Source organism: Rhea pennata, chromosome 17 (assembly GCF_028389875.1).
Source record: "Rhea pennata isolate bPtePen1 chromosome 17, bPtePen1.pri, whole genome shotgun sequence".
Classification (NCBI taxonomy): Eukaryota; Metazoa; Chordata; class Aves; order Rheiformes; family Rheidae; genus Rhea; species Rhea pennata.
This window is the reverse complement of record NC_084679.1, coordinates 3,933,172-3,951,644: the sequence shown is the minus strand read 5'-3', so window position 1 is coordinate 3,951,644 and position 18,473 is coordinate 3,933,172. Positions and strand designations below refer to the sequence as shown.

The 18,473-nt window shown below is 47.9% G+C and overlaps 1 protein-coding gene across 11 annotated transcripts in view; it reads left to right on the top strand.

The window, feature by feature from the left end:
- PITPNM2 (phosphatidylinositol transfer protein membrane associated 2) overlaps window positions 1-18,473 on the top strand; it is a 124,123-nt gene that overhangs the window by 36,859 nt on the left and 68,791 nt on the right. The window contains exon 1 of one of the 11 annotated variants that reach the window (XM_062589676.1): window positions 3,233-3,747. The exons of 9 other annotated variants lie outside the window; for them this stretch is intronic. The gene's annotated coding sequence lies outside the window, so the exon portion shown is untranslated. Of the gene's footprint in view, window positions 1-3,232; window positions 6,176-18,473 lie in introns of those variants that run through there. One more of the 11 variants, XM_062589675.1, reaches the window with a different exon arrangement.

Genomic DNA, 18,473 nt, shown 5'->3' with positions numbered 1-18,473 from the left:
GGCTGATTTTTAAGGAGTAATCCTTGGTGCACTCACCTCTGAAAAGCTTGTAGAGCTTGCTCTGCCTTTGACACAGTTCTCCGTAATGCTCGTCCGCCTCTTATTCTGAGCCTCCGATGTGTATTGCTAAGCAAGATGTTTGCATCACTCTTCATAGTCCTCTGTATCGCAGCTATAAAGGAGAAAACAAGAGTTAACCTACACAGTACTTCTCTGGAAGTGATCTGCAACCTCCTTGTCCTCCCCAGGAGGAAAGAGGGCAAAGCTGCGCTTACACCGTTGCACGACACACGGTTCTGCTTGGAGTACTCCACAATCCTTCATGAAAAGATCCTGGGAGCACAATGACTTTGCTTATTTAATTCCTGCTGCTGCACAGTGTGTTTGGGGCAGCATTTTAAGTGTCCCTGGCATAAGGGGTTTGGTAAACTCATTCTTGGTTGTGCTTATAACAGTTCCTGGGTCTCCCTGGCCCCACTGAAAGAGAATAAGCTGTTTATAACATCTTGAAAGAAGGACAAAGAGGGAACCATTTTAGAAGTTGCCTTGCTGAGGTCCGGCCAAGTCAACATAGGTGTCGGTAATGTTGACGCTGTCGTTTTCTGCTCGATGTCTGGGACTTCAGTTATCAGGAAAGATTTGATGCACTGGTCTCATTGCTGAATAAACTTAAAAGTGTCCCTAGCTGTTTCCGATGCCTTATCTCTGTAGCATCTCAGTGACGATAAGGTGTTTGTGGTTCTCTGTTGCATGGCTTGGTAAGTCCAGCAGCAGCCTTCATCTCTGCATGGCTTACTGGCTTGCACAGCATCTACAGAGCTGCCTTCTGACTTTGCTGCAGAAATTGGTATGTGACGAGCTCTGCAAAAACTCGAGATTTGTATATTAAATCAAATGCCCTGCAATCTTGCGGTACCCCACCTCTTTAGGTTCCGTCTTGGCCATCCCTGTGCTAGCCACCTGCTTCCCGTCAGGGATGAAGGCCAAAACAGTCATGTTATTTATTTATTTTTGCTTTCATGAAAGCCTTTTTTCCTCTTTCACATCCTGGTGCCTTGTGTAGGTAAATTATCTGCTCCCTGAAAGAAGGGAAACGTGCTCCTGACTGGCATAGGGAGTCTGGCACAAGCCTACAGTGGACTGCAAGGCAATCCAGGCCTGGTTGTGAACAGTGGCAGCTCAGTCTACTCAGGCAGGTCAGCGCTGTTCTCACGCAGGTAGCGATTGGGCCACGAGAAAGATATATTTTGGCATGGTATTTCTGGTACTGTCATGAGCAAGTACTGCTTCCTTACTAGTGCTGACCTTTTGCCTGTCCAATGAGACATCCAGCTGCAATAGCCACTGCAAAGGTTCGGGAGAACGGCATCCTGACACCTGTTGCCAAAAATGGCCCTTTTTCCCGCTACAAACCGTCTTATGTGATGGTTTCCAAATGGCAGCCCCAAGTGTGTAAAGATGCATGTGTTCTCTGTGATCACAGCTGCTGCTCTTGACCCATCTGCCAGAAATTCTGGTCTTCAGGCACAGCTTGCGTCTGCCCGATGTCTGTCTCCCTGCTCTATCGGAAACAAACATTTTAACATAGCTTTGCTTAATGCAAAAGAACAACTAACCCTCCTTTTAAGGATGCTTTCCAGAGCACGAATGAGTCCAAGGACAGGCTGAATCTACTGTCAAAAAGGCGTCTGAGTTTGGGCAACTGTATAAATCATTTGTCACTGTGGAAAATCTCGTCTTCCACTGCATAAAAATTCCTTAAGCAAGCGTGTCTGGGCAGTGCCGAATCTGGTTAGTGTAGGACGAAGCTTCTTAGCTTCCCTGCTCAAAGGAAACCTGCGTCCATGCTGCTTGTTTAATTTGGGATGAGTGTTGCTCTGGTGTAAGGAGTTTCTAGGCAGTGAAATCAGAACTGGTAAAGGCGAAAGAACAGCTCTTCGTTTTACTAGTTAAATAAGGGCAGGGGCAACCCGAGAACAAAATACAAACTTCTGTACGAATTACTTTAAAAATCATCTGCCTCTCGCCGCGGTTCGGTTACGGACCCCGTTTAGCAGAGGGGGGCCTGGGCGCCGCGGCCGCGGGGCCCTTCCCCGCCGCAGCCTCCTTGCTGCCGTCCGGAGAGCTCGCAGGACGCCCTCTAACTCGGTCGAAGCGCTCTCCCGCGAGCCGTGTCGTTGCAGACTTCGCAGCTCTGGAAACCGGGAGGATGCGGTAATACACAACGGTTGCTCTTTTCCATTCCTAATGCTAAAAAAAATGCCTCCGGGGGAGCTGTGTCCTGCCGCTCTGTGCTGCGGACAGCTCCTCGCCCCTCCGGCCGCGGCGTTCAGACCAATTCTTTTTTTTTTGGCAAAAAAAAAAAAAAAAGAAAAAAAAGAAAAAAGGAGAGGGGCGCGGGCGCTGTGGCCGTGCTGCCGGAGGCCAGGGTGACGCTGAGCTTTGCTGCGGTGCGGTTAAGTCACACGACGTTTGCCCTGATTGCAAAATGCTAATTTCTCACCGGTTACTTCATGTAAACACTGACAGTTGGGTGATTTTTTTTTTTTCTTTTATGAATTGATTTCCCCTCCTCCCCGCCGCCTTTGCGAGCGATATTTAACAGTGCATGGAAAATGTGACTGACCCTTAAAGGTCAGGCTCTAGTCTGCCGGTCGGCTGTTGTTACCCTGGTTGTCGGAGAACACAGCATGTTTGCTCTATCTCCTGTCCAGATCTGCTTTCTGCCTTTTTTTGCCTTTTTTTTTTTTTTTGAGGGGTGTATATTTTAATATTTTCCATGTGTGAAATTTTTAATAGGATTTTTTTTTAATGTAGTGGCAGTAAAGCTGTTCTCAAAATGTAATTTACTATATTTTGTAGCTTCTGCTGCTCTTCAAGTTTCCTGCTAATGATGTTATTAATTGGCACGTGGAATTTTTATACAGTTGAAAGGAAAGGCTATGCTATTACGCAGATCTTTTTCTTTAAAAGGACTCTTACAATAATAAACATATACAGGCAGCAGTTACCAGAACTTACTATTAAGCAGCTGTAAAACCTCTAACAAGATAAGCTATTTAATGTATTGACTTGTTAGTGTCTTTAGCTCTGCTTTTGATGAAGTGGTAGGTAGAGTACGTATTTAGAAACTAATTCTAGGAAAAAAATATCTGTTAGACTAAGGTATCAAGACCCCAAAAAGCACTTTTTTTTTTTTTTTTTTCCCCTAGCAGCAGGTCATGTGCTGTCTGTAAAAGATGTGAGTGGTAAAGCTTTGGCTCACCAACGGGAAACCCGGGGGCGAGCGGCTGGCGGCCGGCGCCGGGGGAGCCAGCGGCGCGGCGGGCTCGGAGGGCTGCAGGCGGCTTCGCCGTGGGGCGCGGGGCGCAGGCCTGGGTCTTAACGGTGCGGAGACGTCGGCGGAGAGGATTTCTGCACCGCGGCGCTAAGCGCGTGCGCTCGGCTGAACCGACCGTGAGCCCGGACCAAACGTCGCGGACCTTCGGAGCAACCGCTGCGGCCAGGTTTGCTTCCAAAGCTTGCGGAATTTGGCTTGGATTTTAATTCTGGTTTTTGGAGAACGGTCCTGCAGTGCGTGGAGTTTAGCACCGGGCAAGGTCTGGATGTTATTCCTGTATCTGGAGGGGGTTTGGAGGCACGTCAGGCGTCTCACTGAATGATTCAGTTGATTACGAACAGCCTCCTTGCGTGCGCGTTCGCATCTCTCCTGGAAGAGCTGCCTCGCTTCTTGCCAAGCACTGGAATGTGAGTAGTTTTCCAGAAAAAGAGCAGAGCATCCTGAAATATTTAAAAACCATCGCTTAGCATTTTTGACTTTTTTTTTTCCTTCTTTTTGATGTTGTGCAAATCACTTCTCTGGAATAGGCAAGTGTATAATGGAACATATTTGAACTCCTTTCTGCTGGCTTGTTAACTTACAACTGAAAATGTTTGCTTTTGCTTTTATTATGGGTTGCTTTTTTTCTCCTTGCTTGAGGGGTGTTGTTTAACCAAAAGAATCGATTGTTCTCTTGCACATTCCTATATTTATTTCCTCTGATCCTACTAATGAGGAAAATGTATGTACTGGAAGGCTTTACCTGGCCTTAAGAAAAAGTTAAGAAAGATCCTTTATATTTAATGACGCATTAAGAGCAAGAACACCCCCGTAAGCAACGGGGAAAAAAGTTGCTTATAATACAAGTTTGTCCTCTGAAATGACCCTACTGGATAAACGTAGTTATTCCCATCAGACAGCCCGAGGGACTGAAACCTGGACAAAATTAATGACGTGCTGAAGAAAACATGTCATAGCTCTTAATAGCCAAGATTTCAAAACTCGGAACTCCTTGAACTTTGATCTGATGTTCTCTAGAGAGCAGACCTGTCCTTTCTGCTGCCACCACGTTGTGCTTTTCCGCTGACTGTTCTGGTTGCTCAGTGTTTGCCTTAGGGGTGTGGGTGGCATAGCCAGGTGGGTCCTGTAAAGCTTTGCTGACCTCACTTTGGCGCTGGAGAACTGGAGAGGGTCTTGCACGTGTCTCCCTTTTCCCTCCAGAATTGCTTATTTCACCTGCCTTTTTTTTTTTTTTTTGGTCAGCTTTTTGAGGCTTTTCTCTTTCCCACTCAGGTTTCTACGGAAATGTCACGGGCTTGGGTGGTGTGTAGTAACCCTCGTGACTGCAGCACAGTCACCCTCTGTGTTGCTTAGCTCGTGCTAATTTTGTGCCTGAATCACCCTTCGGGAAGGGAGAGGGGGAATGACATTAACATTTATAGTGTCCAAAGCCGCAGTGACTGGGAGTGCCAGTTACAGAAGTCACAGGCCGTCTCCATCCCTGTGAGGTGAGAAGATAAAGCCAGAACGTGCCAGGCAGCTTTGGGGGTGAAGCACGTGGCCAGCAGTGCGGATGCATGAGGTGCCCTGGTAGCAGTACCAGGGACAGGACTGCTGGGGAGAGGGGCTCCCAAGTCCTGCCTTTGCCACCTTTTGCAGAAGAATGGGTGCACACTGAAACACCTAAGGGAGCTGAGTGCATTCTTAGCCCCGTGCACAAAGCTAAATGCATTTTAAAATAAAAACTGCTGACACTTCATTCAGCTCTCCTTAGTTCAAGGCAAAGTGCTGTCTTCTGCAGCATTTCTTGACATTGAAAACACCAGACCGGGCAGCAAAGAGATTTTAGTGCTGCATGTAGGAGATGTCAACAAATCATACAGGGAAAAACACATCCCCTTGGCATTCCTGCAAACTATCAACTTGCCATTCTCAAAAAGAAGTGCTTGGTATCTTCTGGCTGACTGTTTCGGGTGTTGGACAAGGCTGTTAATCCGGAAGTACTGTCAGTCACCTCAACAGCTGAAGAACCGTAAGTGGGCTGCCCTTGCTGCTACCACGGCTTTGCGCGCGCTCATCTGACCTCCTGCCTTAGAGAGCTGCTTCCAAAGAGCTGTTGACTGCAGACAGCAGATACGGTAATAATGCACTTATGTGTAAAGGCTGAACTTTAAGAGTTTATATGCATTTAGCTAATCAACCCCTTTCACTTTCAGTGCAACTTTATTAAATTAAGCATTGGTCCTAGGGCACCTCAGACCATAAACAGGAGGCCTGAGTGGGATTCCTCTTTGTGCAAATACTATGCTTTGTGGTTTACTGTGTTCTTCAGGGTGAGACCTTTGAAACTAACTCTAAATGTGCTCCTTGCGTTCATTAGCCTTCTTCGGGGATGCTGCTGTTGCTCTTGGTCTGGCAGCGTTTCCAAAACATGAGGTGTTGGGCCTCTTGAGGTGGAAGATGCTAGAGGAATACAGAAAATCATCCCCCTTTCTGTCCTTATAATCTGGTTTTGCCCTGTACCAGGTCATGTTGGTTTGGGGAAAGAGAGTGGAAGAATCTCTCCCAGGAGGGTTTCTGTAGCCATTTGTCAGAATACATGTCACAGGAGACGTGAATAAAACCAGAGGTATTAGTGCATGCTTTTACCACGTCATTTTAGCAAGACATTTTCTCCAGTAAATGTGACAGTCTAAATCAGGGCTTTCAGAGAGGCTGAAGGAATTTGGCCTTGAGTCCCAGAGGAGTTCAGTGCTGGGAAATGTTTGGGAGGCTGGTACTGTTCAGTTCTCTTGAAAATCTTGGGCCTCATTGCCAGGGAGAGGAGCAGCAGAAAATTATTTCCTTCTCCTTCAGGTATGGTCAAATCATGACTAGTTAATCTGATTCTCAGCTATACCTGAGATGATAGATAGTATAGAAGCTGTGACCTGTTTTCTTGGGTCCTTTTGTGCTATCGGAGCACATGACCTTGTGTTGAAAGTCTAAAAAGTTTTTGCAAGAGAAAATAATACAAAGGAAAGGTCTAGCTTTCTCTATTTTCCTGTGTTAGGTCTTGAAAATTCAGTTATAATTCTGTAACATGATGTAGTTATCCTGTCTGTCAGCATGAAACTGGAAAATACTTTCAGCTCAAAATAAACTCCACAAGGAAAATAGTTTCCATGTTGTCCTTTGTTCGGGGGAAGCTACTGGACTTCAGTCCTAAATAAAGACTGTTGCCAACTTTGGTGCTTTGAGGAGTAGTAGTGCTTCTCCTAAATTCGACCACTAGCTTAAGAGGTCTTACTCTTCTGCGCTGCCCTTTTAATGCAAGCCACTGAGCGTGGCTGCCGCTGCGAGCTGAACCTGTGAGCGGGACTGTGCCGGTCTGTCGGGTAGTGCTCGCCTTGCGCAAAAGCCCGGAGCCGCTGGGGCAGGCTGACCGCGGCTCGGCTGGGCACCCGGAGGTCCAGCGGGCTGCTCCAGAGATGCCTACCGGGCGCTTCAAAGGACAGCGGTGAAATAAAGCCAAAAACAGGAGAGAGGAGAGTGGCGGAGTTGCTAAGCCTGGCTAGAAAAGGTTACGCGGAAAAGGTGTTTCAGGACAGGCTTTGGGTATCAGCTCACCGTGGCTGCCTGTTGTCAGCTTGTCTCGGCCACCAAGGTGCTCTGCCCTTCACTGTCACCTCTTGCACCGTGAACCCAGCACGAATGACAGACTGGATTAAAGGAAATCCCGTGTGCTTGTCCCTTTTGCCTGCTCTTGCTTTCTGCCTTTCTCCGTCCCCCAATAGCAGCGGCCAGTGAAGCGAGATTCACATCCGCTGCTTAGTGGCACTTTCACTCCCTGTAAGAGGGGTTAGTTTTAAAGCAGCTGTTTTCAATTGTGTAAAATGGAAGACGGAAAACTTCCCAAAGTGTAAGCCGTGGGTAGGCTGGTAAGTCGCTTCCAAAGCTTGCCATCATCCTTTTTTCCCTTTTTAGCCCTGCTGAAAAAAACACATTAACCTGTGTTTGAAAAAGCAATGATTTAGTTTGGATACAGTTAACTTATTTAGTTATTTTGTAAATAGCAGGTACTTACAAGGTTGTATTTAGCAGTAAACATCATCAAAACCAGCCCTCTGAAAAAGGGGCTCCTGCCCTCCCTGCTAACAGGGCTACTCGGGTCTTGGTGAATTTGCAGAAAATGGTGGCGCTCCCCTTAGCTTTGTTTTTTCTCTCCTGATTTCAGTGACTGGTTGGGAAGGACTGCATAACTTATTTCTCATTCATTTTTGGAGTAGCAATTTTGGTTAGTTTGGAACTTGGGAATTTTCTCGTGCTTTGGTTAATTATGGCTATTGTGCTCCGTTGTTATTGTTGTCACTCAAGGTATTTTTGAACGTTCGAGGTGAAAAGTGACTGCATAGCAATGAAACTCCTGAGCGGGGCTGTTGTGAGTCACCCTGACTGATGGTAGTGACAACAAATACATATTTTTTTTATTTATTTTTACAGCTGTAGACTCATGTGAGCCCTGTGGTTACGGGTGGCGAGTCTGCGCTGGTGTCTACTCCGGCTCGCGCCGCGCCGCTGGCACGGCCTTTCCTTGTTGGCAGCTCTACCGAGTCCTCCGTCCCCCCCCTCTAGCCTAGGGCTAAGCTTTAAGCTTTTTACTAGCTTTTGAAGGTTTTTGATCGTTATCAACTCTATTAAACACACTAAAGTTGGATAGAGCTGGACTGAGAAAGGAGGGATCGGTGGTTCTTGGCAACGGCTTGTGTTTCAGTGGGAGAGGGGAGAGGACAAGGCCTTGGACTGCATAATCCCTGATGCCAGTTTAATTCTTCCTGATGGTTTCTCTCCTCTGGTCTTTGCCTATATAACTAAAAAGGGAAGATGTGTGAAGGGCAGACGTCAGTCACGCGGCCAGGCTGCGGTCCAGAGCGCTCATCCGTGGAAAACCGGCCGGTGACGGGGTCAGGAGCGCTGCTTTTACGCTGGCCTCACGCTTTCCAAAAAGTATAACTTCAAATTGCCTTCCTCTGCCTTTTCTGGCCGCCTTTTCCCCTTCGCTTCGGTTCTGCGAGGAACTGGCCCCCGCGGAGCCGGGGAGGCGGCCAGCTTTGCGCCTGGCGCGGCTCTGCCAGGCCCCGGAGCTGTGGACCTGCGCGAGGCGAAGGTCCGGCCTCGGGCCCGCGGGTCTGCGCTTGCCTGGATAACGATGCTCTGATTCCCCTGCCTTCCGGCTCCCGTGTGCCTTGCTGTCCCTCTTCCTGGCTGGGTACAGAGCTCTCGATCACGTATTACGCTGAGCCTTAAGCCTGTGCCTGGCTTCATGGGGTTTGGGAGAAGCTTCCTGGATGGGCAGATAGGGTGTAACTACCTGTTCGTGCGAGTTTGAGGCATCCTTTGGAGCCTCCTTTGGAGCAGCTGCTGCTAGCTGCTGTCAGACACAGCCAGATGAGATGGACCGCGGGGCTGACGCACACGGTAATTTTTTTTTTTCTGATATCTCACTAGTATTTCTCTTTCATCCCACCCTGGCTTGGTGCCCTGCTTGCAGCTGAGTGTGTTATGAATGTGCTGTAAGAAATGTTGGTGTGACAAGCAGTTGACTTCCAGAATTTGAAAACTTAATAGTGTGATGCTGAAGAGAGCCGGAGGAGGACAAACATTAGTAAATCACGCAGATGAAGCCGTAAGCCATCAGTCTCGGGCAAGCTTGGCTTGCATCTTAAATTGCATGGCAACATTAAAAACATCTATGGCACTGCTGAGCAACTGCAACAGTATTTTAGAAATGGTGTATGTTTAAAAAAAAATTAATAGGGTGTCACTAAAAGTATGCATTGTTCGAGCTGCTGTTGCTTACGCACTGCTTTTCTGTAATTAGGAAGACTGGTATTTTTAGGGTAGCTTTGCAGCTTGTCTGTTTTCTGCCAAGTTGGCTAAAACCTTGGTCTCAAGTGACATGAGAAATATTCTCTTGGAAACTGATGCCATATATATCCTGAACTTTCCCTTCTGCTGATGTCTGGTTTTGTTCCTTAAAATTGCAACCCCAGGAGCTGGGCTATAGGTGTCCCCTCTCTTAAAGCCTGTGCATGTGGCTGTTATGTGCTTAAACACACTTGGATAATCTTTGCAGATAAGGCTGACCGACTGGAATGTTTTCGTTTGCTTTAGCTTTTGGGTGGTATTAGCCTTAGCTGTAACCTCTTTCGGTTTCTGTTATCTTTTAAACAGATTTCCTGGAGCTCTGATCCTGCAGCGCGATGCGCGCAGATGGATTCCTTCGCCGTCTGCGTGGTTTCCTTGCAGAGCCGAGGTCTTAGGTCGCAGTAAGGAGGGCAGACACCGCGCACGGCTGTGCCGCTGTCTCCTTCTGGCGCGGGGCCGTCCTCTCGCTGGAGAGGTGGTGGCTGCTGCTGTAGCTGCTGAACCCCAGCAGTGAGGTCCTCCTCGGAGCGGCAGCGTCCCTGCAGTTAACACCAGGCTGGGGCACTGAGCACTTGAAAACACTGCAGTATTTTCTTTTCTATATGGGATACGGGGTGAGGGGAAAAACAAAAGCAATCCCAGTTTCTAGAAACCCCCTGGTGATGCTGAGCCTAGCAACGTGACACAGCCGTAGATGGCCCGCGCAGCTTTGCTGTCCCTGTGCTTAAACTCCAGTAGCTTCTTCTCAACGACGGTTATCTCTGTAAAGCAGAAAGTCAGTGTGTCTCGTGGGTAAGTAGCTGCGATCCCAAAGAGCTGGGTCTAGCTCAGCACTGCTGAGTAAAAATCTCTCCTGTGCTGTGAACCCTGTGGCTGGGAGCACCCACGTGGCCGTGCAGAGATAGCTTGTCCAGGGCTCCTGGATGAAATTCTCTATAAAATAATATACATATATATATATATAAAGCTTTCTTGCTTTCATGATTTTTGGGGGGTTGCCCTGACAGGAGCTTTTCTCTCCTAATGTTTCTGCTGTCAGTTTTCGTGGCACGGCGGGGTATGCGTCTGTTTAAAAGCGTCGAGGACGGTGTTGGCAGTGCTGTGCTGTGCGGGTCGTGCCCGGCCCGTGGACCTGTCACTGCTGTCCTGCTTGTGCTCTGGCACGTGGCAGTTACCGGATGGGCAGCAGGGCCTGCTCTGAGGCTTGTAGACCGTTGGGGCGGTTGAACGTGGCTTTACTGCCTAAAACCAGCACCCAGAGTAATGCTTCTCAGTGTGTTATGTGCGTGAAAACCGTATTTAACCTGGAAGGGCAAGGTTATAATGAGGACTGAACCCCGCTGGGAATGTAGAAATCGCTGTATGTCCGCTTCTCAGCTGTACCTCCAACTCCGAGCAGCTTGGGCTACGAGGAGTTACAGAGTAGTTTTTTGGTGGAAAGGGTGGCAGGAGAAGGCAGCATTTACGTGCTCTTCTAGATGATGTCCAGCTTATGGAAGAGCCTTTACTTGATGCGTTTGGGCAGTGCTGTATGGGCAGACCCTGGGGGTTTCCTACCTGACTCTTGCACCAGTTGACTGTTACTGGGGATATATTCAAAATACCATGCAGAACTCTTAAAATGACAATAGAGTGTTTGTGTTAATTCTGGAGTTTTGACTTTGCTGAAATTCAGGATTTTAGCTTACTGATACAGCAGGTTAAGAGCAAATCTGAGGGAAAACAGAAATTGAACTTTTAGGCTAATGAAGCAGTATTGTGTTTGACAAATGTGTAGCTAATCTGCTGAAAAGGGGAGAGGGTTGACTTTTAATGAGAAGTTATTAGATGCTGAATGGCTGTTAAATTGCTGTATTAATAAAATGGACAATCCTCTCTAGCTTGTCTCCTAAAAGTATTCTGTTAATTGAGAAACCCTTTAATCTGTTCTTTTAAAAAATTAATTACCATTTTGGGAAACACTTCTGTGACTGTAGTGATTTGATTTAGATTAAACTGGAGTTATGTCTTGATTATTTCCTTTATGTACTTCAACTGCAATTTATGGACTCTGATGATGCCAACTTCATATATAAGAGCTTAAGACATCTAAGAACAGGTTTAATGGGCTGACTTTTTTGTCATGGTGTTCTCAGTTGACAGCATATAAAAAAAAATAGAAATGAGATGAGAAAACTGGGTCTAGTGCCTGGAGCAAGAACTCTTATATTGCTTTCAGTTCAGCTACCGATTTCACTATGTGCAAGCATTTGGCTAGCTGTGTCCAAAATAGATGGAGAACTTAAGTGTCCCTCAGACACTTGTGTTACCTATCTGTAAGACATGAATAACTCTTTTCCCTGGCAATAATTGTCCTCTCATGTCTTTCCTCCTCTCTTCACGCTGTATCATGATCAAAGTTGAGATACCCAAGCTTTTTGGCTCCTTTACCTGGAAGGTGGTGTTAAAGCTTTCAGATGTGTCAAAACTTCCAACTTCTGGTGATTTTGAACTTCCATGCCTCTTCTGGAGGTTTTTAGACCCGGTGAGCTGGCAGTGGTGAGGAGGGTGAGCAGTGACGGAAGGGAGCTGGAAGAGCGGCAGCAAATGGGTAACTTCCGCATGTGAGCGGTGTCCCCACTGGTGGCCAGGTGGCTCTGGGACCGTCCATCGGGGCCAACATACACGTGCAATCTTAATGCTGCAGTCTGAGAAGGTCCAGATCCTGAGTCAGGTCACTGTTTACAGAGCAGATTCATATCAGATATAAACACAGCTGCAGTGCCCTTTAGCGAAGGGCGCGTGTGGCTCTCACAAAGGTCGTGCCGTGCTCCTGCTGTCTGATACGCTGACACGCGGAGCCGTGATAGCGAGAACGAAGACTTTCCCAAGGCAGAAAACGACGGGCGAGACCCGGGAGAGCGTCGTAAAGCGGGGGACGACGGGAAGCTGTAGAAGTCGGATAGGGAAGCCCCGTGAGCTCACCTGCCCCGCGGGAGACGGCGCTGGTGGGGAAGGGCTCTCGCCACCTTTACGGGGAGGGCGGACGTGGATGCTGCTGTCGTGCCGTGCTCGAGGCCTGCACAGTCTCCTAAACCTGAACTGGTCCGACTTGACACCGGCTGCTCGGTGCTTTGCCTCCTCGCCAGGCTCGGGCTGCAGCGAGGCTTGCTTGCTTGCTTGCTCATAGTCTTAATAAAGTTATATCTTGGATTTTTGAAACAAATGGGCATAGGGAAATGCTGTGGAAGGAAATTCAAGAGCTAAATAATCAGAATAAAAGGCTGAATCAGGAGGTAGAAACTGCTCCCCAGTTTTGTCCTGTGGATTTGACAGCTGGAAAGTTAGACTGTTCTTTGATTCCCAAGATACTAATGCCAGTGGTGTGGTCTGAACACAACTTAATTACATCTGATATTACCACAGTATGAGCTCAGGGACTGTGCTTTTGGTAAGAGATTATTTATTTATTTATTTATTATTTTTTATTAAGTTCTTGAAGCTGTCAGGAGCTTTGCTGTAGCTGGTGGCCATGCCTGCGGGAGAGGGCTGGGGTGTGTGCAGAGAACCTGTTCGTTCTTGCAGAAATCAATTAACTGTGAAACAGGAATTACTTTACTTTCCACAGAAATCACTGATGGATACAAAGGCAGTAGGTAATAGGCAATAAAATTTCATTTGTATTTTTAGCCCACAGCTGGCTGTGTTTCTGCATTATTGGTAGGTGAAATATGGGCATTGCTTCGTTAATTATCCCAGTTCAGGGAAACTTGATTTACCAGCGCATCCCCATTCCCTCTGCTTAAAAAAATGATCTTTCGGCCAAAGCCAAAGGAGGGAGGTGGAAGGTCCTGAGCCAGCGCCGTCGTTAGCTCTGTTCTGGATCTTGGCCCAGATCACTTTTCTCTCCGTGCCTCGGTTTCCCCCACAAATGAGGGCTGATGATGCCGTCCCTGGCTCCCGAGGCCGTGGCGAAGCTTTACGAAGGTGCTGAGTGCTGCGAGGTCCTTGCAGGGAATACAGCCGGGCGCCAGCCGGCTCTTACCGCTCTGGGACGTTCGGAGCAGCCGCTCTCCGCTCCGGGCGCGCGTCCTGGCGCTGGGCAGCTCGGTCCAACGGCGTTACTTCCTCTCTTCTCGCCAGAACCTCCCCTGGGACCTGTGCGCTCCTCCTCCGCCAGTGCTCCGCGTCCTTGGCTTGAGGTGAATCCCTGGTTTTCCCTTTCCCCGCGTCCTTCCCCTCTGGAGCGCTCGGGGAAAGCCCGTGCCCAGGCGCTTGCGCGGGGCGCTCGGCGGCTGCCGTGGTGTGACGGGAGGTGGATTTGGACCCAAGGTGTCTGGGCTGGCTGGCGGTGCCAATGCTTGTTTAGCAGGTGCTGTTTTCTTTTCTGATTGTATCACATTCTGTTTTACAGCTAATTGGATTCCTGCAAAATGCTGTAAATAATAACTGAATTAATTGCATGGCAAGAAAACGAAACAAAAGTGAGGCTGTATAGCAGGCCCTGAGTTTAATCTAGAGAAGGATTTGCAAGTCTTATGCGGAAACACGCTGTACTTTGTATATTTAACTTCTGTAGGAGCTTTTTTGAACTCAGCGGTGCAGCTGGCTTCCCTCCTGGGAGTGACAGTGTCACTCTCCGCAGTGCCATCAGCCTTCTCGCGTCCAAATCTGCCTCTGCACCTGGGTGTTTTATCATGATAGACCTTACTGCAGGTGTTCCCTGCCTTGAGGCTCGTGAAGGTTTCTCTGTGTTGTGGGAAATCGGAAGATGGACGGCTGTGGCAGTGGAGAGATACCAGGGCTGCTGGTGGTACATTCAGAAACAGAATTGAAGAGGTGATTAAAAAAAAAATGCTAAAAAGGAAGTGGAAGCGAGTGAGTTTTATGCTTCTGTTTTTTAATGAGTGCTTTAAATACTTTGCAGATATTTGTTGTGGAGGCTTTTCACATTCCATCTCTAGGGTCTGCTTGCGTTGAAGGTAGAGCTGTAATCCGACTTTCATTTTCCCTTCCAGTCCCTATGGCAGGGCATCCTGTGTTTTTTCTCTTTTGTCTCTCTAGTGTGACTCTAACTGCAAAGTTAGTTCGGTTTGCCTCCTGCGCTGTGCCTAAAAAACAGTGGGTCTACTTCTGTTTCTCTACCATGAAACCTGGATTATTTTCACAAAAAACGGCACCAATCAATAGTGTTTTATCCAAGTTTCTGGCTGAACTAATGCATCAAGGTTTTATGGGAGTTTGGGGATTATGCTGGCAAAGCTGAGCTCCCGGGCAGATTCTAGTTTAACTCCACCCTATAAAAGCATAAAATTTGGATTGTCTTGAGGAGAGAATTGTGTCTGCGTTGCGCCTTCGCCCCCCCCCCCCCCCCGCTTGTGCTTTGGGAAGTGAACGTGGTCCGGAGGATTCATCCGTGTGCCTTTCCCTCTCCCGTGTCCTGGAGTCGGTGTCCGGCTCTGGCTACGTTTTAAGTGATCGCAGTGCGCGCTGTGTTTCGGGTCCTTCTCCTGCTTCCGCGGCCGTCTCCGCGGGGGCGTGAAGCGCAAGTCGCGCTCCTACTTCAACGTACTTCGGCCCTCGGGGTTATGGTGGTGGTGCAAGGGGTTCGGGCTAGCGCGAGATGAGCAGACTCTCTTTCCGGTTAAAATCCGCTCCGTCCTGGGGAGGTGGAGGTTGCAAACAACCAGCCTAGGTGAGTCCGCGGGATTTTTGCATAGTTCTTAGGCAAGCTGCCCTCTCCTAGCGCTTCAAAACCACTTCGGCCGTGGTAGTTTTGCAAACACGCTTTCTCTGAGATGAAGGTTGAGACAGATTTAGCCTACTTCAAGGAGGCCTTTCCTCTGCTTCCAGAAGCCCCCTCCCAACCGTCGTGTGGCCGAGAGCAGTCTCTTCCAGGAGCACGCAAAAATGTTTGTGCTGGGTCACAACTGCTGGCTGCTGCGCTGGAAAAGCTGCCGCTCCATCGCGCTCCTCCCCGATGCGTGCGATGGGGTTTCTCTTCCTGGGAGACACAACTGCAAGCCCTGGAGAAACCTCTCAAAGGCCCAGAGGTTTAAAGCGAGGTGCAGAGACTGGATCTAGGGGAGGGCAGGCCTGGCGCGCCATGGATAAGCAATAGGAATTGCCCTGCTTGCAAGGAAACTTAATGCAAGCTCCAAGAGCGGTCGGTACGCGCTTCTGCATTCGGGCACGTGGGGGCTGCTGCGAAAGCGCAGCTGGTCCTTCTTCAGACCAAAGGAGAAACTCCAGCAACCTGCCGTGTACTTCAGCTCGGCCTCCGCTGCCTCAGCTTGCAGTCTGCTCGGCTGCAAATCTCCTGGGAAGCTGCAAGTCACGTAGGTGTTCTTGGGGGCTGCGGTTCCGCGTTGTGGTTGGCGTGGGGAATGATTCGCAAAAGCAGCGAGAGCGGAGGGTTTAGAAACACTCCATCGCTCTGTATGTGGGATGCAGAGCTGTGGAGGGAAAGAAAGAACGCCAGCCTCAAAACGTGCTGAATAATGAACTGAAAGTGGTTATTGATTATCCACGCACCTTCGTTATCCTGCTGCAATCTCAGAGCAGCTAGCTCTTCTTTTTTCTAAAAAAAAAAAAAAAAAAAAAAAAATCCCTTTCAAAGGCATTTATGAAATATTTAGTGTAATTATTTCCAAGATCAAAACTCCAAAGAAGTTACGCAGCCACAGAGACCTTGTTAATCTGTTGGTGTTATGGATGAAAGAAGCAATAGAGATATTAAACATTTACCACTCTTGTGCAAAATGGCCTCTTACTTCCAATCTCCATTGCAACATTATTCATCAACCTTCACTGCCGCATTTCTGTCTTAGGTTTTTGCTTCCCCTGCATGATTTTTAGGTGCCGTTACAAGCGTCCCCTGATGGAGTAGGACTTATTTTCTCTATCCATATTTTGCCTTTAGGCAAGGCAAATCTCAGCCTAATGAAACCAGTGTGAAATATTATGGTGCTGTAACACTGACTTTGCAATCGTACAGTGCTTCCCTGTATGAAATAGTCTTTTTAAACCAGCTAGGAATGTTCTTTCCCCCCTTTTTCACATGATATTTGCATAAGTGAGGTAGTAAAATGTTATTTCCATCGAGGCTGTAACTACTGAAAAACGGGAGTCGCTGTTGATGCCTCGGTTTGATAGGGAGCTGCAGGGGAAGCAGCCCGGAGTCTGCCCGGAGCTGACTCGAATGCCAAAGCAGGCACTGCACATTATGTGCCTCCAAAAACAGGCCTGGTGGATAGGCAGGTATTTGGAGGACAGCATAAGAATTCAAAATAACCTCGAGAAAATAGTCTGAAATGGGCTATAATTTGGTAAAGAGAAGTGCAAAGACTCATGAATAAACTATAAAATGGAGAATGGCCGGGGTGATGGAGATGCAGTGAAGGCTGCGATGGGTTCCCGACTGAGTGGCAACCACCGTTGGCAAACGTTGTACAGGAGCATTTGTTTCGCATGTGGCACTCTTCCTATAAAGTTTTTTTCATATAAAGTTATCCTCCTCTTTCTTCTGGCCTGCTGTGGCTTAGCACCGCTCTTAGTGATGTGGATCGGTGGGAGAAAGGGTGAAGGATCAGTAAGGGTTAACGGAGGGCTGGAAAACATGACGACTGAAGAGAGACTGAAAGAATTAGAGTTGTTTAATCCAGAAGAAAAAAAAATGAGGAGATGCTGCATACATCTTTGAACGTGGAAAAAAATGGTATTGCAGAAGAGTTGTTAATGAACCATTCGCTGCCTCTCCTGAGATAAGGACAAGAAGAGAGAGGCTTAAATTGTAGCGAGAGTAATTTAGGTTAGACGGCAGAAGCCTCCTACCTCTGTAAACAAGCTGGAGGCTGCGAAATTCCTTGTTCTTGCAGCTTTGAGCATTATCTCTTTATTTCCAAACTTAGAGAGAAGTAGTCCTGTTTCCTAAGCAGTGTTGAACCGGAAGGCTGTCTGATTTCAAAGCAAGCGTGAGCCGGTGGGTCTGGGCTGGGTTCGCTCTCGGCTGTGGCCCGAGGACCTGCGGGGTGACGTGGCCACCAGCTGCTCGCGGAGCTCGGGCACCCTCAGCCTAGCAGCTCCGGCGGGCGATTCAAGGGAGGAGCCTGGCTGGGAAAAGGTAATTTGTTGTTTGCCTACTTAGTAACCGGTAGGGTTAAGGAATAGGAACTGTTATGACTTCCTACTCTTGTCGTTGATTTAAAAAGGAAAAAACTGTAGGATGTAGGATGGTCTGAATGTAGTTCCTTGCACACCCAATGGGGAGAGAGGGACTGTTGTGTGCACACGCATATGTACACATATATGTAATTTCTCCTTGTTTTCAGCATGTAATGCTGAAAAACTTGGGCTAAGAGCAAGCTGTTAGGAGCGGGGTCTGCCCAGTTTTCCTTTGCTCAGCCTGAGCAGGGAAGCCGGGCTCTGCGGCGAGGCCACGGGGTGCTCGGGGTGGGTTTGGGGGCTGCGCAGTTGGTGCAGAACAGAGCAACCACTTGGAAACTTTTAACCTTTAATTTCAGATAGATTCTTTTTAATATCCAGCTTTATCCTCAGCATCAGCAGAAGGATTAGAGCCTGGTTTGTCTTTCCCTCTGAACTCATCTGTGATTTCACTGTGCGTATCGGCTCTTTTAATGGCTCTCTGTATTAGTTCATTATTGCACAACCTCCAGGCACGGCATGACTTGGAACATTTATTTTCCAGGCAAAGTTCAGCTGATGGACTTCACCTGTTCCCCTCGAAGCTAGTATGTCAAATAGGGGGCTCCCTGCTTGCACTATAGCATCGTTTATAAAGCAGATGAAAGGGAGTGAAATTTTCCTCTTCCCAAATGTTAATAGGAATGGAAAGTATGAAGAAACAGTGCAATATTCGGGAATACTTAAGGAAAAATGCTGCGTGTGTGTCATGGGGTTTTTATTTATTTAATTTTTCTTCAAGCCAATATTTGGCTGCTCAGTGAAGTAGAACAAGATTTAATAGCTGCAGTGTAGCTATATTGCATTTGGACGGGCTCCATCCTTCTGTTGTAATAAATGTCTGCTTTACAATGAGCTCTTAAACTCTATAAGTGACGTCAAATTGTATCTAATAATGGAAAAAAGATTAAGTACTGTAAACCCGACTCGCTCGCTCCCCGTGCCTTTCTTCTCGAGCAGTGTTTTGTCCTCAGCCCATTGCGCCGCTATCTGCATTTGCGATATCTTTGTGAGTTTGCCCTGAGGCTTGCACCGGAGGAAAATCGTTTCCACACGTGCTTTCATT